The 21,916-nt window shown below is 39.7% G+C and overlaps 1 protein-coding gene across 35 annotated transcripts in view; it reads left to right on the top strand.

Annotated features, from left to right (window-relative positions):
• Positions 1 to 21,916, top strand: part of Ptprd (protein tyrosine phosphatase receptor type D) — a 2,581,289-nt gene that overhangs the window by 1,653,966 nt on the left and 905,407 nt on the right. For all 35 annotated transcript variants that reach the window (XM_060365770.1, XM_060365741.1, XM_060365771.1 and 32 more), the window contains exon 9: positions 1,382 to 1,440. The gene's annotated coding sequence lies outside the window, so the exon portion shown is untranslated. The remainder of the gene's footprint in view (positions 1 to 1,381; positions 1,441 to 21,916) is intronic.

Raw genomic sequence — 21,916 nt, 5'->3', positions numbered from 1 at the left:
ACAAACATCTGTGCCATGGTACAGTTACATTTTTCTACCAATCAGGGTTCAGGGATAGAGGTCTTTCCCAGGGACATTTTCCTATATGGTACACTTATTCTGTTTTCATTGGTTAGATTATTCAACTGTGGCAGGGCAATTTGCCTAGTATTCATCTCTCTACTTGCCAACCAGGATATCAGTTACCCACATACATGTCTCTCTCTGCCAAGCAGAATGTTAGTTACCCAGGGAAGTCTTGGAAACTTAAACTTTATTTGACCCCTATTTAAACTGAAAGTTTTACTCAAAATGGCTACCATTTGGTTCCTTCTTAACAACATAAAACTCTAGTGGACCTCACAGTGAAAATGACAGAGATCTTGAAAACTGATGGCTAAAATATCATCCACTGGGTCTTTTAGATTTTTTTCTCCTCTGGGTTCTCAGGAAGCTGACATGTGGATGGGGATCTCAGAATGAGTGCTCATATATGGGATGCTTAAAAGAATATACTACACCATGAAGTGCACAACCACATAATAGCACCTGAATACAAAACATAGCAGAGCTATAGACAGAATGCAGAAAAGAGGAGGCAATCTGATAAAGAGCCAGCCTGCCATGTGACAGGCAGAAGCCTGAGTCATTTTGTGGAAACATGAAGGTAAGATGATAAGATGGAAGCTCTCTGCATGAAAGGACAACTGCCTGGGAACTAAAAAGGAAACAAGTGTTAAACATCTTAAAAGAGTAAAGAAGGTGCTTAAAGAGAGAAGGAATCCCTTTGAAAACAAAATTAATAAGAATCGATAGATTCTACTTTAAGTCTACTTAAGGATAATGTTGGGAATTAAGACAATGACTTTTCCTGAACCTCAGAGGGATGGCTTTTTAAATATTAATAAAGTGGTTTTACACAGATGGAATACTGTAAGATTTGGAATTCTTTACTACTTATTAGACCAGGAAATTGTACAAAAGACAATGGTTTCTATTAGTTTTTTGCAAGTGACTTCTTAACAGCATTGGAGTACATGTTCTATAAAGAATAAAAGATGGATATTTTGAAACAGAAGCAATCTTACAAAACAACAAGCCAAAATAATTAGTGGACTTGAAGTTAATGTTGTAAGCAAACCATGTAACCATGTTGCACATGATGGTGTATATTCAACATTTTAAGAAGAGTAAATTTCATGACTTTGAAGTCTATGGAAAAGATCACAGATTTCCATGTTGCTCTTTCAAAAATTGTGCTTTTTAAAATTGTTATCAACTTATTAACTGTCTTGCTTTTCCATTTCTGTCTTAATCCTTGCTCAAAAGAAGAAAAAAATATATTAAAAGTGATTTAATGAAAAAAGTTTTAACAGTGGTTGTTTTCTGTGTTTATGGCTAGGTGTTCAACACTCTGAGGCCAGGAACTGTTTCTGAAACATTCTACAGGACTCGTGTATGGTGAGTTGACTGAACATACTAAACCGCGCTTCTTTGATAGTTAGTGGACTCAACGAAATACATGTTGTAAGAAAACCATGTGGCCACTGTATGTTGGACATGATGGTCTCAATTCACCATTTTAAGAAAAGTCGACTTCACTACCTATGGCCAAAATCCGAGGAGATTTCGATGTTGCTCTAAATGTTCACTATATCTATGTAGAGTGCCTAATAATTAGCTGACACTCAATAAATACTCTTCAGGGTAGAAGGGAGAAAGAGAGCATGCTGGTATTTCATCTAGCTCGTTGACATAGCCATAAAATATATTAACAGTAATTCTTTAATGTAGATGTTGATTTTGTATATTATATTACAACCTATTCAAAACAACTAGGAAATAATCTATCACTGAGATATTCATTTTTCATCTGTGTCTATGTTAGGCACCAATATAAAAACAAAATAACAATGGGTTAAAATTTTGAATCAGAAAAGCATATGTCTATAGATTTAAATGGCGATTGAGTTAGTATCTGCTGATATGAAACATTAGTCCTTGGCAGTATTCTCTCCTACATATTTTATTTTGGTTCTTGTGAAAGTTGGGAAGTTATTTATTATTAATGAGGGAATAAAGTGAGGAAACAGATTAGCAAATAAATTAAAGGACTTCCATGTTCTTTTGATCTGTCAGATAAGCATGTAATTACTGCCAATTGGTAAACAGGTAATAAATTCCAAAATAAACTCAAGAGATTAAATTATTTTTGCATATACTTGCTCATATTGATAAAGTTATAAGCACCTAAAATTACTTTTTTTAGCTTAAAGAAAATATTAAAACTATATCAACTGTTTCTCTAATTTTATGGGTTAATGTTTCTTATAACTTTAAAAAGAAAAGATCTTATTTACTTGTTTTTAATAACTGAATAGTATTCCATTGTGTAACTATGCCACAATTTCTGCATCTATTTCTCCATTGAGGGACATCTAGGTTGTTTCCAGATTTTGGCTATTACACATAAAGCTGCTATGAACATAGTTGAGCAAATCTCCTTGTTGAATGATACAGTATCTTTTGGGGTATATACTCAGGAGTGGTATAGCTGGTAGTGCTAGTCCCAATTTTTTGAGAAAGAGACAGACTGATTTCCAAATTGGTTGTACAACTTTGCACACCCACCAGCAATAGAAGAGGCTTTGCTTTGTCCCTCACAAGCAGATATTAGTTGTATAACACAAGCTAGCCATACTAAAATCTACAGACCTAAAGAAGCTAAACACCAAGGAGGATCCTAGGGAGGATGCTTAAATCTCTTTCAAAATGCCTAACAGAAACTGTGGAAGAGGGAAAACAGGATGGGAGCCTACTATAGAGGGTCCTCTGAAAGGCTCCACCCAACTGGTGATCAAAGCAGATGCTAAGACTTACTGCCCAGCTTTGGGTAGAGTGCAGGTAGTCTTATGGAAGTAGCGGTGAGGGGTATAGAAGGATATGGAGTGGACAGGAGGCCCACAAGGAGTCCACCAAAGCTAAAAACTTAGGGCATCCTGCAGACAATGATGCACCAACCAAGAACCATGCATGGAGAGGACCTAGACCCCCTGCTTAGATGTAACCGATTGCCAGCTCAGTTTCCATGTGGGTTCCCAAGTAAAGGAGCAGGGACTGCCTCTGTCGTGAACTTGATTGCCTGCTCTTTGACCACTTGCCCCTGGAGATGCGGTCTCACCAGGCCACAGAGGAAGAGGATACAGGCAGTCCTGATGAGACTTGATAAGCTATGGGCAGATGGCAGAAGAGAACGCTCCCCTCTCAGTGAACTAGGGAAAGGGAATGGAGGAAGAGGGAGTGTGTGTAGGACCGGGAGCAGTCGAGGGAAGGGGCTTCAATCAGGATATATAATAAATGAACTATGAAAAAAATAAAATTAAAAGAAGATGTTATGTGCATACAGAAAAAGTAGAAAAAGGTCTTCATGGATCCAGGTACCACATGGAAGTTAAGGAAGAAGAAAGTTAAACAAGAGAGATGTGGTACATTTATCTCAGGCCTTTAGCTTTTCTTTTTTCTTTTTTTGTCATCATCATGTCACTTACATGGATTAAGATTTAACTCAACTCCCCACACAGCATTTTCTGGATACCATGATGAATGCTTAGTCTTTTTTCATAGTTTTCTTATGATGCTGTCATAATCATGAGACATTTGTATACAATCACTTTCCATTTTCTGAGTACATTTTGCTCCAGAGATCACTGAAAAATATAAATAATACACACACACACACACACAGAGAGAGAGAGAGAGAGAGAGAGAGAGAGAGAGAGAGAGAGAAAAGCTGTTTAGAGTCCAGGGCACTCTTTTCCACAGAACTAATCATTCAAGTTATGTTCTTATTTTCTTTCTGAATGGTTCCTGAGTAACCTAAGGCTTTAAAAAATCATTTCAAATATACTTTATTTTGACATTTATACTCTGAAGGGTAAATTTCATAATGTAGACCAAGACTTGCCAGGCTTCTCCTCCACCTATACCCTTATCAGTCAGCTTAGATGTGTGCCTAGACATCTACGAAGTAGAGACAGTGACAGTACCTACATCTGTGACTGTGGGGAAAATTTAATGAGCCATGTGGGGGGGAAAAAAAAAAAACTCATGCTACATAACACTTGATGTCCATTTAGAGGTTTGCAATTCCACTGCAGAGGTCATCTTATCATTTTCATTTTCACCACAAGCTGAACCACCAGGAAACTAGCTGCCACTTATAGGCACAATTGGAAGTGAAAATAAACAACACATCTTAATTCATTCTCTGAAGATGAAATGGACACCTAATCATAGAATACCAACTACCTGAGACAGAAAGAAAATGACTAGTTGTTCATTTCAATTATTTTATTCACCTACCTGGCTTTCCAAGGTGAATAAAAACAAAATTATAAAATGGCCTTCCCATCATGAAATAAAGTAGAGCAAACCGTCAAACAAGTAATATTGGTAGCATATTGAGGCTTTAATGGACACAAAGCAAATGTCTTTACATTTTTTTCTTCATACCCTCCTACAACAGATCAAGGTAGTGGCAGTCAAGTTAACAAAGGTCTTTCACAATTAAATAATTAGAGAGACAATCCCAGCCCAAATTCTGACTCTTCCTTTCCACCAAAAACTGAGCTCTAAAAACAGCCTGGAAGTGATGTTCAAACATTCATTTTACCTGACAATGTCTTTCTTGTGGATGTCCTATCTGACCAGCACTTCATAATTCTTTGCTCTCCATACTGTCCACAAAAATAACAAGATATTTTGGCAGGGAGTTGCATAAAACCAATCTTAGTATATCTAAAGCCATCTATTTTAATCTATTTTCCAACTCTTCTCTTCCATGTGTCTGACATCATAAGCTCACTGCCTAATGTTGTACTGAATTAGACATTCTATTTTCCCTTTGCTGTATCTGAATGTTTCACATCAGTCTTGAATGCAAGAAATGCAGGCATCTAATCCTGAAGTGTTATAAGATTTTTCAGTTCTTACTCTTGCCAAGAAATTAGGCATTGTTTTGTTTACATATATCCTTAATGCTTAAAAATACTGGCTGGTTTTGTGTCAACTTGACACAAGCTAGTCAGCAGAGACGAAGAAACTTCAGTTGAGGAAGTGCCTGTGTGACATCCAGGTGTAAGACACGATTTCAGTGATCAGTGGTGGGGTAGGGCTTAGCCCATTTGGGTGGTACCATCCTTGGGTTAGTGGTCCTGGGTTTTTTTTTTAACTTTTATTAATTACACTTTATTCCTTTTGTATCCCCCCATAAGCCCCTCCCTCCTCCCCTCCCCCTCCCACTCACCCTCCCCCCCTTTCTGCATGCATGCCTCTCCCCAAGTCCACTGATAGGTGAGGTCCTCCTCTCCTTCTTTCTGATTTTTTTTTGTTTGTTCTTCTCAATGCAGTTTATTCAGAAACCTTGAACAATCTTCTGACCCTGGGGAAAGCCAGCCCACAGCTTAAAATTGCCTCTGGGTAGCCAACCCCAGCGTGCCTCGTGGGCAATCCAGATAGGTCCACATATACGGAGGCAAGCCAGATCCTCAGCCTTAGCCAAATATAGAGTTGTTTGTGACAGAGAGCACTCACCATCGGGAAGGTGGAAGGTGGAAGGTGGAAACCAGCTCCATCTTTAAGGCGTGGCATTAAGCAGCTCTCTACAGTTCCTCCTTTTTGTTTTAGATGCATCAGGCAAGAGTAGAGGTCTGATCTCTGATATTAGAAATAAATTGGGACTTTGTACCAATGTTCATTTAGGTGTCATCCACCCAAAGAGCATCAGACCCATCTGATACCTTTTACTCAGAGGCAGGACCTGGGGCATCAACCCGCATGCAATCAGACATGCTCTTCTCTGGGTCGAAAGCGGCTGACCCTGAGTGCAGTGCTTAGCCTCGCATCCTGATTGTAACATTTTAGCTTTTTATGGTATCCAACCATGCTTGGGGAGACTGTCCTGCTTCAATGGCTGTAAAGGCCTGAATGGTCATGGCTGCATTACGCTGTTGTGAGACTCTAATCTTGCATATACACCACAGGCAAAACAAGGAGACCAACACCAGAAGGCCTGCTAACGCTCCCATGCCCGCCCATTCCTTCAGATGATTCATGGATGCAGCAATCCATGGTGATAATCCTGTGGCTAGTCCTGCGTCCACTCTGGTAGAATTTGCCGTAACAATGGCCACTCTCAGCTGCTCCCTCATAGTATCGAATTCTTCAGTCCAATTACCTAAAATATAGCTAGACAATTGTTTAGACAGATTTGCAGCACGGGAAAAATTCTCATATTGTATGCTAGTGACACAAAGTCCAGCATACTTCCATTGACAGCCAAGTTGAGCGATTTGCCATAGGGTATCAATTTGCTCCTGCACAAGGTCAATCCTCTGATTGAACACCATCAAGTCTCCTTTTAGTTGAGCATTAATTCCTTTTTGTACATCTAAAGCATGAGCTACATTGGCTAAAAGATTATTTAGGGTCTGAGCAGTCTGCATAGTATGACTCATAGCTAATGCCACGGTGGTAGCTCCAACAGCTGCCAATGAGATGGCAGTAACAATGGTGGCTGTAATTCCAAGATCCCTTTTCTGTCTGAAGAGAGTCATAGCGTGAGGGGCATCAACGGGCACAGGCACCCAGCAAGGCATGCGAGTAACCAGGGCATACCTAAATTCACTAACATTCTGGCATTGGGCAAAAAAGCAAGTATCATTACCACAATTACTTGGCTCTATCTGGCTAACAATGAATAAAAATGGGGGGTTATAAACAAACAGGTGTGAACTTATAGGAAATATTATGAGAAGCCTTAACCCCCTCGTTGGAACATCCTGCATCAGTTCTAGAACTAGCAGTGGTGGTGTCTGAGGTCTGAGTAGGTTCAGGAGACCATTGCCCCCAGGGGCGAGACGTGCTCCATGCCAATTGACTAACTCCATGTTTTCCTCCACTTTTGAAAGTCATTTAAGGTTCTTAAATTATCTTTTCTTTTTTTTCTTTTTTTTTAATTTTTCATCAATTACACTTTATTCATTCTGCATCCCCCCATAAGCCCCTTCCTCCTCCCCTCCCAATCCCACCCTCCCTCCTCCCTCTGCATGCATGCCACTCCCCAAGTCCACTGATAGGGGAGGTTCTCCTTTCCTTTCTGATCTTAGTCTATCAGTTCACATCAAAAGTGGCTGCATTGTCCTCTACTATGGCCTGGTGAGGCTGCTCCCCACCAGGGGGAGGTGATCAAAGAGCAGGCCAGTCAGATTATGTCACAGGCAGTCCCTCTTCACATTACTATGTAACCCACTTGGAGACTGAGCTGCCATGGGCTACATCTGTGCAGGGGTTCTAGGTTATCTCCATGAATAGTCCTTGGTTGGAATATGAGTCTCTGGGAAGTTCCCTGTGTTCAAATTTTCTTGTTCTGTTGCTCTCTTTGTGGAGGCCCTGTCCTCTCCAGCTCTTACTATTTCCCAGTTCTTACGTAAAATTCCATTCACTCTGCCCAACAGGTGCCCATCAGGCTTAGCATCTGCTTTGATAGTCTGTAGGGCAGAGGCTTTCAGAGGCCCTCTGTAGTAGGTTCCTAGGTTGTTTCTTATTTTCTTCTTTTACTGATGTCCATACTCTTTGCCTTTATGGATGGGGATTGATTGTTTTAGGTAGGGTCCTCTCTCTTACTTAGTTTCTTTAGATGCACAGATTTTAGTGGTTTTGTCCTATGTTGTATGTCTATATGAGTCAGTATATACCGTGTGTGTCTTTTTGCTTCTGGGACAACTCACTCAGGATGATCCTTTCCAGATCCCACCATTTACCTGCAAATTTCATGATTTCCTTATCTTTCATTGCTGAATAATATTCCATTGTGTAGATGTACCACAATTTCTGCATCCATTCTTCAGTTGAGGGGCATCTGGGTTGTTTCCAGCTTCTGGCTATAAAACTGCTACAAACATGGTTGAGCAAATGTCCTTTTTGTGTATTTGAGTCTCTTTTGGATATATGCCCAGGAGTGGTATGGCTGGATCTTGAGGAAGCACTATTCCTAGTTGTCTGAGAAAGTGCCAGATTGATTTCCAGAGTGGTTGTACAAGTTTACATTCCCACCAGCAGTGGAGAAGGGTTCCTCTTTCTCCACAACTTCTCCAGCATGTGTTGTCTCTTGAGTTTTTGATCTTGGCCATTCTGATGGGTGTAAGGTGAAATCTCAGGGTTGTTTTGATTTGCATTTCCCTAAAGGCTAATGAGGTTGAGCATTTCTTTAAATACTTCTCTGCCATTCGATATTCCTCTACAGAGAATTCTCTGTTTAGCTCTGTTCCCCATTTTTTAAGTGGATTACTTGGTTTGCTGCTTTTCAGCTTCTTTAGTTCTTTATATATACTGGATATGAGTTCTCTATCAGATAAAGGGTTGGTGAAGATTCTTTCCCAATCTGTAGGCTGTTGCTTTGTTTTGATGATGGTGTCCTTTGCTTTGCAGAAGCTTTTCAGTTTCATGAGGTCCCATTTATTGATTGTTGCTCTTAGAGCCTGTGCTGTTGGTATTCGGTTCAGGAAGTTTTCTCCTGTACCACTGAGTTCTAGGGTATTCCCCACTTTTTTTTCAAGCCGATTTAATGTGTCTGGTTTTATGTTGAGGTCTTTGATCCACTTGGACTTCAGTTTTGTGCAGGGTGATAAGTATGGATCTATTTTCATTTTTCTACATGTAGACCTCCAGTTGGACGAGCACCATTTGTTGAAGATGCTATCTTTTTTCCATTGTATGGTTTTGGCGCCTTTGTCAAAGATCATGTGTCCATAAGTGTGTGGGTTTATTTCTGGGTCCTCTGTTCGGTTCCATTGATCCACTATTCTGTTTCTATGCCAGTACCTTGCAGTTTTTAAAACTGTTGCTCTATAGTACATCTTAAGATCAGGGATGGAGATACCTCCAGAAGATCTTTTATTGTAGAGGATTGTTTTAGCAATTCTGGGTTTCTTGTTATTCCATATGAAGTTGAGAATTTTTCTTTCCAGGTCTGTAAAGAATTGTGTTGGTAATTTGATGGGAATTTCATTGAATCTGTAGATTGCTTTTGGTAAGGTGGCCATTTTTACTATGTTAATCCTGCCAAGCCATGAGCATGGGAGATCTTTCCATCTTCTCATATCTTCTTCTAATTCTTTCTTCAGAGATTTGAAATTTTTTTCATACAAGTCTTTGACTTCCTTGGTTAGGGTTACTCCGAGGTACCTTATGTCATTTGTGGCTATTGTGAAGGGTGTTGTTTCCCTAATTTCTTTCTCAGCCCTTTTGTCTTTTGTATACAGGAGGGCTACTGATTTTTTGGAGTTAATTTTGTATCAGGCCACTTTCCTGAAGGTGTTTATCAGCTGTAGGAGTTCCCTGGTAGAGTTTTTGGGGTCACTCACATATACTATTATATCATCTGCAAATGGTGATAATTTGACTTCTTCCTTTCCAATTTGTATCCCCTTGATCTCCTTCAACTGTGTTATTGCTCTAGCAAGGACTTCCAGAACTATGTTGAAGAGATATGGAGAGAGTGGGCAGCCTTGTTTTGTCCCTGATTTCAGTGGGATTGTTTTAAGTTTCTCTCTGTTCAGTTTGATGTTGGCTATAGGTTTGCTGTATATTGCCTTTACTATGTTTACATATGTGCCTTGTATCCCTGATCTCTCCAATACTTTAAACATGAATGGATGTTGGATTTTGTCAAATGCTTTTTCAGCATCTAGGGAGATTTTTTTTCTTTCAATTTGTTAATATGGTGGATCACATTGATGGATTTCCCTTTATTTAACCACCCCTGCATACCTGGGATGAAGCCTACTTGGTCATGGTGGATGATATCTTTGATGTGTTCTTATATTCAGTTTGGGAGTATTTTGTTGAGTATTTTTGCATCAATGTTCATAAGGGAGATTGGCCTGAAGTTCTCTTTTTTTGTTGGGTCTTTGTGAGGTTTAGGTACCAAGGTGAATGTGGCTTCATAGAATCAGTTTGGTAATGTTCCTTCTGTTTCGATTTTGTGGAATAGTTTGAAGAGAATTGGAGTTAGCTCTTTTTTGAATGTCTGGTAGAATTTTGTGCTGAAACCATCAGGTCCTGGGCTTTTTTTTTGGATGGGAGACTTTTCAGGACTGCTTCTATTTCCTTGGGACTATTTAATTGATTTACCTGGTCCTGATTTAGCTTTGGTAAGTGGAATTGATCAAGAAAATTGTCCATTTCATTTAAATTTTCCAATTTTGTTGCGTATAGACTTTTGAAGTAAGTCCTAATGATTGCTTGGATTTCCTCAGTGTCTGTAGTTATGTCCCCCTTTTCATTTCTGATTTTGTTGATTTGGATGGTGTCTCGCTGCCTTTTAGTTAGCTTGGCAAAGGGTTTATCTATCTTGTTGATTTTCTCAAAGAACCAGCTCTTGGTTTTATTGATTCTTTGAATTGTTTTATTTGTCTCTAATTGATTGATTTCAGCCCTGAGTTTGATTATTTCCAGCCATCTGCTCCTTCTTGGTGTGTCTGCTTCTGCTTTTTCTAGGGTTTTTAAGTGAGCCATTAAGTTGCTTGAATGTGCTGTCTCAAATTTCTTCTTGAAGGCACTTAGTGCTATGAACTTTCCTCTTAGCACTGCCTTCATTGTGTCCCACAAGTTTGGGTATGTTGTGTCTTCCTTTTCCTTGAGTTCTAGGAAGATTTTAATTTCTTTCTTTATTTCTTCCCTGACCCAGCTGTCATTTAGCAGCAAGTTGTTCAGTTTCCATGTGTGTGTAGGCTTTTTGCTATTTCTGTTGTTACTGAGGTCCAGCTTTATTCCATAGTGATCAGACAGGATAGAAGGGATTATTTCAATCTTCTTGTATCTGTTGAGGCTTGTTTTGTTACCAACTATGTGGTCTATTTTGGAGAAGGTTCCATGAGGTGCTGAGAAGAAGGTAAATTCTTTTGTGTTTGGGTGTAAGGTTCTGTAAATGTCTGTGAGGTCCATTTGATTCATGACCTCTGTAAGAGATAGTGTTTCTTTGTTTAATTTCTGTTTTGTTGACCTGTCCTTTGTTGAGAGTGGGGTGTTGAAGTCTCCCACTATTAATGTGTGGGGATCTATATGTGGTTTAAATTTTATCAATGTTTCTTTTACAAATGTGGGTGCTCTTGTATTTGGGGCATAGATGTTCAGGATTGTGATGTCTTCCTGATGCAATTTTCCCTTGATGAGTATGAAGTGTCCTTCCCCATCTCTTTTTATTAATTTTGGTTGAAAGTTTATTTTATCAGCTATTAGAATGGCTACTCCTGCTTGCTTCTTGCATCCATTTGCTTGAAAAGCCGTCTTCCATCCCTTTACCCTCAGGTAATGTCTATCTTTGTGACTTAGGTGTGTTTCTTGTATACAACAGATTGCTGGGTTTTGTTTACACATCCATTCTGTTAGTCTGTGTCTTTTTATTGGAGAATTAAGTCCATTGATATTGAGAGAGATTAATGAGCAGTGGTTGTTAGATCCTTTGAATTTGATGTTGGCTGTGGTCATACGGTTGTGTGCTTGGTTGCTTTTTGTTTTACTGTAGTGGGGTTATTTATTTCCTGTGTTTTCTTGAATGTAGCTAGTTTTCTTGGGTTGTATTTTCCCTTCCAGTGTCTTCTGTAATGCTGGATTTGTATGCAGGTATTGTTGAAATTTGTTTTTGTCATTGAATATCTTGTTTTCTCTGTCTATGAGGACTGAGAGTTTTGCAGGGTATAGTAGCCTGGGCTAACATCTGTGTTCTCTTAGGGTCTGCATGATATCCGTCCAGGCCCTTCTGGCTTTCATAGTCTCTGTTGAAAAGTCAGGTGTAATTCTAATGGGTTTGTCATTATATGTTACTTGTCCTTTTTCTCTTGCAGCTTTTAGTATTTTTTCTTTGTTCTGTATACTTACGCTTTTGATTATTATGTGGTGGGAGGATTTTCTTTTCTGGTCTAATTTATTGGGTGTTCTATAGGCCTCTTGTATTCTTATTGGCCTCTCCTTTAAGTTGGGGAAATTTTCTTCAATGATTTTGTTGAAAATATTTTCTGGCCCTTGGTGCAGGGAATCTTCTTTTTCCTCTATTCCTATTATTCTTAGGTTTTGTCTTTTTATGTTGTCTTGAATTTCTTGGACGGTCTGTTTCAGGAATTTTTTAGATTTAAAATTTTCTTTGACAGATACATCTGTTTCTTCCATTATATCTTCCACACCTGAGATTCTTTCTTCCATTTCTTGTAGCCTATTGGTTATGCTAACCTCTGTAGTTCCTGCTTTCTTCCCTAAGTTCTTTCTCTCCACAATTTCTTCCATTTGTGTGTTTTTTTTTTAATTTTTCCAATTCTATCTTCAGGTCTTGAGCTATTTTGTTGGTTTCCTTCCCCTGTCTGACTGTATTTTCATGTTTTCAGTCAATTCCTTCAGCTGTTTGTTTGAACAATCCTCTGTTTCTTTTATTTCATTCAGTGATTTAAGCATTTCCTCTCTAAAGGCCACAAACTGTTTGGCTGCAGCTTCTTCTATTTCTTTTTGTATTTTATTTTTTTCCTCTGTTATCATCTTCGTGAGCATGGATGTTGGTCGTCTCCTTGAATTTCATTTATGCTGGGGTGTCTAGGGCTATTTGCCCCTGGATAACTGGGTTCTGGAGATGCCATAATTCTCTGGCTTTTGTTGGTTGAACTTTTACGCTGTCCTCTACCCATTGGGCTATCTTAGTTGTTTGAATTTAGTTTCTGGTTGTTCCTGGATTCTTGTAGTGGAGAGAATCCCTTTGGCAGGAAGATGGTTTTTCCTGAAGGAAGCCTTCCCAGCTTTTTGGGTATAGTCCCTGGATGTCTGGTGTTTTTCAGGAGTTGCTACAGCTCACCTCAGGCATAGAGACGTGGGTGGTAACTGTGGTCCTGATTAGTCAAGAGGGCTCTCCTCTCACAGGGAGAAGTCCTGGAGACAGCTGCCCTCCTTCTGGGTTTTTTGCTATAAATTTAGTGATCAGCTGCTGTAACCTGTGTGTCCCGTGGTTTGGTCGGTTTTGTTAGGGATAACTGGTTGCCTCTTGGAGCAGTATCTGGGGGTTGATCTCAGGGTTCCCGGTCTTTTGTAGGTCTGAGTTTGGGGCTCTGTGCCTCAGAACCCAAGAGGTAATCTGTGGTGGGTGAGTACTGCTCTGGTGTCTTGGGACACACAGTTCTGTCTGTAAGGAGTAGTTGGTACAAAGCAGGCCTCTGGGCTGGCGGAGCGTGCACCCACCTGCTAGTCTGGGGGAGCTTAGTTTCCAATCACTCTGTGCTTCCTGTTTGGGCCCAGATCTGTGATGGCTGGGCGCACTTGCCTGTTTGCGATCTGCAGTCTGCTAGACTTTCCCTAGGTGACCCCAGCAGCACGGTTTCTTCCTTCTCTGTGGGGTCCTCTCCAGACTGGTGTTCCCAGTCCCTGTTGTACTGGGGCGCGCAGCTTGTCTGTACCGCTGAGCTGAGAGCGCAGTTCTCCAAGCGCGGCAGGAGCTCAGCTGTGATGGCCGAGTGCAACCACCATGCCAGAGACCTTCCGGGGAAGGACTGGGTGACCTGTGATCAGACTGGCAACCTTGCTTCCCCGTGGGGTCCCCCCGCGACTGGGACTCCCAGCCTCAGGCACCCTTGTGCCCATGGATCAGCCTGGGAAAGGGATGGGGACACACAGGCTTAAGACACCAGCCTGGAGACACAAAGCCCGCGCCACCCGGGATCTCTTCTGGGTTCTGGCTGGGCAACTGAGAGTGGACCTGACCTCAGCCGTGGGAGCCTCCCCTCACCTGGGAAACATGACCGCTGTGGTTTCAGGGCCCAGAGTTCAGTCTCCTGGTCGCTGCATGGAGAGTGCTGTCCTGCTTCTCAGACAGAGTGCTCTCCAGGCGCCGCCATCTTGGCTCCCCCCCCACCCGCCCCGGTCCTGGGTTTTACAAGAAAGCAGGTTAAGCAAGCCATGAGAAGCAGTAAGCAGTACCCTTCTATGGCTTCTGCATCAGGTCCTCTAGGATCTTGCCCTGCTTGAGTTCCTGTCCTGACTTCCTTTGGTATATCGAATAGCATTGTGGAAGTGTAAGATGAAAAATTAGACTGATAAGAACAGATACTACACCCAGATGTCCATCAACTGAGGAATGGATACAGAAATTGTGGTATTTTTACATAACGGAATACTACTCAGCAATCAAAAAGGAGGAAATCATGAAATTTGCAGGCAAATGGTGGGATCTAGAAAAGATCATTCTGAGTGAAGTATCCCAGAAGGAGAAAGACAAACATGGTATATACTCACTTATATAGACCTACAAGATATGATAAACATAATGAAATCTACACACCTAAAGAAGATAATCAAGAAAGTGGACACAGGTGAAGATGATCAATCCTTATTTAGAAAGACAAATGGGATGTGCAGGAGTCTACCACAAAAGGCATCTGAAAGACTCTACCTAGCAGTGTTTCAAAGCAGACACTAAGACTCATAACCAAACCCTCGGCAGAGTGCAGGGAATCATATGAAAGAAGGGGAGTTAGTATGATATGGAAAGGATAGGAGCTCTACAAGGACCAAATATATCCGGGCACTGGGTCTTTTCTGAGACTGACATTCAACCAAGGACCATCTATGGATAGAACCTAGAACTTCTGCTCGGATGTGGCCCGTGGTAGCTCAGTAACCAAGTAGTTTTTCAAAGTAAGGGGAACAAGGACTATTTCTAACAGGATCTCAAGGGCAGGTTCTTTGACCTCCTCAACAGCCCCCCCCCGGGGGGAGGAGCAGTCCTGTTAGGCCACAGAGGAGGACTTTGCAGCCAGCCCTGAAGATACCTCATGAAACAGAGTCAAATGAAGGGGGAGGAGGTCCTCCCCTATCAGTGGACTTGGAAAGGGGCAGGGAGGAGACCAGGGAGGGAGTGTGGGGTTGGGGAGGGAATGAGGGAGCGGGATTCAGCTGGGACACAGAGCTAACAAAATGTAACTAAAAGAAAAAGATAAAATTAAAAAAAGATGAAAAATTAGTTTTTGTTCATAGTGTTTCATTTCAGCATAAGAAATCCTAATATATATATATACATACTCTATTGTACTTTTTACTTATGTGTGTTGCATTTTATGTATTTTGTTGTATCCTGTGTATTTTCTGTCTTAATTATACATGCACCACATGTGTGTTGGTACCACAGAATGCCAGAAGAGGACATTGGATATACCTAGAGATGGAGTTAGATTTGGTAGTAATTCTCCATATGTGAGTGCCAGGAAACCAACTTAGGTCCTTTGAAATAGCAGCGAAGTACTCTAATTGCTGAACCATCTCTCTCTAGTGTCCTTAAGCTTTATTTTTGATGATGTATCACATGTCTGAAGCTCATTGTATAAAAGCTGTATTGACTGTTTACAGCACATTTCTGAAGTCTCCAATTTAATTATCTCTATGTTATAACGAATGAGCCAAGAAGTAAAGGAAGCAAAATATCTCACCCAGTGCCTCACAGATGTATCTGGATTCAAATCCATGTTGAAATCTGGAAAGACAATCAAAACTTTATTTTAAGATGACTCTTGGCTGTTTTGAATTAAGTAGTCTAAGGTTATAGGTTCATAACATTTTGTTGTAGGACAGTTGGGTAATTTGGGTCAATTTGTTTAAATGAGCTTTCATCTTCATTTAACTGTCAGTGTCAGTTTTCATAATGTGACCAAGTCATGCTGGCCAAGTACTGTTACAATGTCCAGTTTGGAAATGCACAAGCCTAAGAAGGAAAGATGACAATATTGCTGATTCTGTAGCCAAGTGGTTAGCTCATTTGAACAAGCTTAATCTAATTTGTTTCGATAGCCCTCTACTCTATGTTACAAGGTACATAATTTAATATGGACCAGTGTCTATTTTTTTACATACATAGTAGTAGACTTCTATAATTTTAAGGAATCCCTGGAAATTACATCAATTGAGAAAATCAGAAATTCCAAGCTTGTTTTGTGTATTTTAAGGCTTGTTCATAAAGTTCTGCTTACTACTATTTTGGAAACATAAACCATTCAAATCTCTATAGAGATCTTTTTCTACAGTCAAAATTTTATAATCCAAGCTAAAGGAAAATAAATTAATTTTTAATTAATTAAATTAACAGAAGTTTAATTGAGTAGGCAGACCATTGTGGACAGAAGAAATGTCAGTGGGATGTTATCTGCTTGAGGGAGTTGCACGTGTTTATTCTAGGGAAAGAACAAAAACTTTGCACTATTTGTATGTCATTTAAAGAAAAACATTGAAAGGTATTACTCGCAATTTGATTTACAGTCTGTAGCATGTATCTAATGGTTTGTCTAGAGGTTAGGTTAACCAGCTTTATTTTGCTATGACTAAATTCTTGAAATAATCAGTTTAAGAAGAGGAGGGGTTTGCTTGTCATACAGTCTCAGAGGTTATCATCTATAGTGGCTTATCCTGTGGCTTTGGTCCTGGTATGGTGCAGAAAATCAAAGCAAGATGTAGGAAAATCTAGGATTACAAATCTCTTTTAAAGGGATTGCATGCCCCCCAAAATCAAACTTCCTCCTAGTAGACCCCACTCTTAAAGATTCCAACACAGCCACAAAGCATTGTGGCTGGAGACGGTGGAAAACATTAGGAGAACATTCAGAACCTAAATCACAGCAGGGTCTAACTTATATCATCCAGCTAAAAAATTTATAATTGAAGACCACATGTGCTAATTCACCATGTGTATACTAGTTTTTGTGTGTATGTATGTGTATATGTATGTATATGTGCATGGGAACTCAGAGATTCAAGTATAAAAGATAACCCAGCAGTTAAATTCACAGATTGTATATTAGAAGACATGTGCAATACTCTCACAGTCACTACACTGAGGCAAGAGGTTTATGAATTCTACCTTAGCCTATATAATAAGTACAATACTAAATTGTAATAAGAAGCAAGACTGTGTTGTAGTGTGTGTATGTGTGTGTGTGTGTGTGTGTGTGTGATTTGTGTGTGTGATTTGTGTGTGTGATTAGTTGTGGTTATTGAGACACACAGAGGAGTTAAGCTATATTGCATTGGCTTTGCATTTTTAAACAACATGAATCTGACATATGTCCTAAGTGCTTTATGGAGAAAACAAAATTGTGTTTGCCTGTGTTAAACATAGCAGATACTGTCCAGATGTATGGATAGTAATAAAATAGATTCATATACTCCTAAAGTAGATATTATTGTTTGTCATTCCACATGTATAATAATTGTTGAAATTATTTTTTATGCAATTAACAAGCATGATTGTATTGTCATCAATTAATAGGGGTTAAATTTTCTCACATTACAGATAGTATTTCACAATGCTTAACTCTGCCCATTCTAACAAATTGTAATTCCCCCGTATTATTCTTTTTGCTTAGGATTGTGTTTTCTGTCCTGGGTCTTTTTTTTTTTTTTTTTTTTTTTTGGTTTTATATGAATTTAAGACAGTGGTTTTCATTTCTGTCAGAGTGAAATGGGAATTTTAATTGGGATTGCATTGAATCTATAAACAAAATTTTCATATTGTTGATTCTAACAATCCATGAGCATGGGATGTCTTTTCATTTTCTAGTTTCTTTGTGTCTTTTTTCAAAGTTTAAAGTTTTCATTACAAAGGTCTTTCATTTCCTTACTTCTGTTTATTTTAGAGATTTTCTTTTCACTGAAGCTGTTATGAAAAGAAGTGTGTCCACTATGGCCTAATCCATATGATTGTTGTTGGTGCGTAGAAAAGCTACTGATTGCAGAAAGCTGAGTCTGTATCCTGCTGTATTCATCAATATGTTTATCATTTTAAAAATCTTTCCTGTAGAATTTTGTCCTGTATCATGTTGTCTGCAAATAGAAATACTTTGACTATGTTCCCTATTTGTATCTCTTTAATTTTCTCTTCATGCCTTTAAGATCCATCTAGTACTTCAAGGACCATCCTGGAAATGAATGGGCAGAGTGGCTATCACTGTCCTGTTCCATTTCTCAGTGTGATTGTTTCAAGATTCTTTAAATTTAGAATGATGCTGGCCACGAGTTTCTCATGTTCAGCTTCTATTGTGTTGCAGTATGATTCCTTAGAATAGCCACACAGACTCTGGGACTTTTATCATGAATGTGTATTGGGTTTTGTCAAAGGCCTTCTCTAATTCTAGTGAGGTGATTATGAAATTTTGTCTTTAATGTGGTTTCTTACATTGATAACTTGCATATGATGAATCCTTTCTGTATCTTAGAGATAAAGCCAAATTGGTCATGGTGTATAATATTTTTAGTGTATTTCTGTTTTCTGTTTGCATGTATCTTATTGTATATTGCTTGAATCCATGTTAATCAGAGATATTGGCTGGTAGTTTTCTTTTTTGCTGTACATTTATCTGGTTTGCATACTAGGGCAATACTGGCTTTGTAAGAGTTTGCAAGGCTTATTCTATTTCAATTGCTTTGAATAGTTTAGGAAGTATTGGCTGTAGATATTCTTTGAATGCTTGTTAGAATTATGCTGTAAATCAATCTGTCCCTGGATGCATTTTAGCTAGATGGCTTTTAATTACTTTCATGATCTCTTTATTTGTTTTGAGCCTGACTAGATTGCTGACATCTTGACTTAATTTTTGTGGTTTGGTTGAATCTAGATATTCATCCATTTAAGTTTTCTGGTTTAATGGAGTAGAGGTTTATAACACATTCCATTATAACATTCTGAATTTATTTGGTTCCTGTTGTCATGTTTCCCTGCTTATTTTTGTTTGTTTGATCATTATATTATCTCTTTTGTCTTTTTGATTATTTGGGTCAGGGCCTTTTGGTTTTGATTATCTTCTCAAAAAACAACTACTTATATTCATTGACTATTTGTATTGTTTTCTTTGTTTCCATTCATTTATTTCTGCTTTTTAACTAATTCTTATTGTCAATTGGGATTTTATTTCACTTGATCTATTCTTTCTAACTTTCTGAGTTTCTCCATTAAGCCAATTAGTTGTGATCTTTCTAGTTTTTCACTCACAGCTACAAATTCCCCTCATAGGAATCCTTTCAGAGTATCCCAGAAGTTTTGTTTTGCTGTATTTTCACATTCATTTAGGTCCAGGAAGTTTTTTACGTCTTTATTGAATTATGTTTTTGCGTATTCATCAAGTAAGGAGTTGTTTAATCTCCATGGTCTTGTTTGTTTGGTTCTTTGTGTTTCTTGTATAAGTGTGTCTTTCCTTAGCTTGAGGGAGTTTTTCTATGCTCCTGAGGATCTGGTCTATGCCATTGACTATGATATTCTTCTGCCTCATCAATGCCTATAATTTACAGGTTTGGTTTGTGTTGTTGTTGTTATTTCATGGTTTCTTAAATTTCCTGTGAGTTCCTTTTGTGTTCGTGTTTGTTTTGTTTTAATTTAATTATTTTTATTCTTATTAATTACAGTTTATTCACTTTGTATCTTCCCTGTACCTTCCTTCTTCCTCCCCTCCCAATCCTCTTCTCCCTCTTCCCCACCTGTGTCCCTCTCCCAGTCCACTGATAAGGGAGGTCCTCTTCCCCTTCCCTCTGACCCTAGTCTATCAGGTCTCATCAAGAGTGACTTGCTTCCATGTATGCGGACCTATCTGCATTGCCCCCGTGGCACGCCTGGGTTGGCTACCCAGAGGCTATTTAAGCTGTGGGCTGGCTTTCCCCGGGGTCCGAGGATTGTTCAATGTTCCTGAATAAACTGCATTGAAAAAAAAAAAAAAAAGAGTGACTGCATTGTCTTCTTCTGTGGCCTGCTAAGGCTGCTCCCTCCTCAGGTGGAGGTGATCAAAGAGCAGGCCAATCAGTTTATGTCTGAGACAGTCCCTGTCCCCATTACTATGGAGGCAACTTGGATACTGAACTGCCATAGCCTACCTCTGTTCAGGAGTCCCAGGCCATCTCCATGAGTGGTCCTTGGCTGGAGTATCAGTTTCCAAAAAGACCCCTGTGCCCAGACTTTTAGGATCTGTTGCTGTTCTTGTGGAGCTCCTGTCTTCTCCAGGTCTTACTATCTCTCACTTTTTTCATAGGATTCCCTGTACTCTGCCCAAAGTTTGGCTATGAGTCTCAGCATCTGTCTCGATATTCTGCAGGGTAGATTCTTTCAGAGGCCCTCTGAAGTAGGCTCTTGTCCTATTCCCTGGATCAATGCCCGGATAGTACTTCAAGGAGCAACCAGTTATCCCTAATTAAACTGACCAAACCATGGGTCACCCAGGTTACAGCAGCAGCTCACTAAATTTACAGCAAGAAACCCAGAAGCAGGGCAGCTGTCTGCAGGACTTCTCTGAGTGAGAGGAGAGCCCTCTCTACTAACAAGGACCATAGTTACCACTCAGGTCTATATGCCTGAGGTGAGCTGTGGCAATTCCTGAAAAACACCGCCATTCAATGACCATACCCAAAAAGATGAGAAGGCTTCCTTCAGAAAAAAATCATCTTCCTGCCAAGGGGATCTCTCTGCCACAGGATTCCCGGATCCACCAGAAACTAACACCCAACACCTAAGATTGCCCAATGGGTAGAGACCAGAGTAAAAGTTTGTTTATGTTTTAACTTATACATGTTTCATGATTTTTTTTTGGTATAGATTCTGTATTTTTTTTTTTTTTTGAGAGCTGATACTGTGACTTTTGCATGATTCATTCTACTTGTAAGGCTTTCCTTTGAGTTTGATTGTTGAACTATTAAAGCTTTTCCATTCCATTTTCATATCAGCTTCAGTTGTGTTAAATGTTTTTATTTCTTGATTGAATTCTATTCTCAAGTTTTAGATTGTATTCATTATTTTTGTCAGCTTTATGTTTGTCTTTTCTTCAGTTATAACTAAGGTATCTATTCTCTTTAAGCTCTTGCTCCTCAGTTATTTTTACTTTTTGTTTTATTTTTTCAAATATTATTTATTATAATTTATTCACTTTCCAGCCCCCTCTCTCATTTCCTTCCAGTCTCACCATCCCTCCCTCTTCCCCACCATGCCCTTTCCCTAGTCTACTGATAGCAGAGGCCCTCCTCCCCTATATCTGACCCTAGCCTATCAGTTTTCATCAGGACTGGCTGCATTCTCTTCCTCTGTGGCCTAGCAAGGCTGTCCCACATCAGGGGGAGGTAATCAAAGTGATTGCCATTGACTCCATGTAGAGAGAGCCCATGATTCCCTTTCTAGGGAACCCACATGGAGTCTGAGTTGCCTGTGATCTACATCTGAGCAGAGGGTCTAGGTAGGTCCTCTACATACATGGTCCATGATTGAAGCATCTGTCTTTGCAGAAACCCTAGGCCCAGATTTTTTGCTTCTGTTGGTCTCTTTTTGGAGCTCCTGTCCCCTCCAGGTCTTTGTATCTCACCCTTCTTTCATAAGATTCCCTGCATTCTGCTCAAAATTTGGCTATAAGTTTCAGCATGAGTCTTAATACCCTGCTGGGTAGATTTTTTTTCAGAAACTCTCTGTGGTTGGTGCCTGTCCTGTTCCCTGTCTTCTCCCTGTCTCCAAAATCCATGTTCATCAGGGAAATGCAAATCAAAACGACCCTGAAATTCCACCCCACACCCATCAGAATAGCAAAGAACAAAAACACAACAGACTGGAGAGGATGTGGAGAAAGGGGAACCCTCCTCCTTTGCTGGTAGAAATATAAACCTGTAAAACTACTTTGGAAATTAACTGGTGCTTTCTCAGAAAATTAGGAATAACTACCTCAAGATCCAGCTATACCACTCCTGGGCAAATACCCAAAAGATTCCCTACCGTACAACAAGGACATTTGCTCAGCTATGTTCATAAGGGCTTAATTCGTAATAGCCAGAATCTGGAAACAACTTAGATATCCTTCAACTGAGGAATGGATACAGAAATTGTGGTACATTTACACAATGG

Source organism: Meriones unguiculatus, chromosome 12 (assembly GCF_030254825.1).
Source record: "Meriones unguiculatus strain TT.TT164.6M chromosome 12, Bangor_MerUng_6.1, whole genome shotgun sequence".
Lineage (NCBI taxonomy): Eukaryota > Metazoa > Chordata > Mammalia > Rodentia > Muridae > Meriones > Meriones unguiculatus.
Note: the sequence above shows the minus strand (reverse complement) of the source record. Positions and strands in the feature narration are given on the sequence as shown.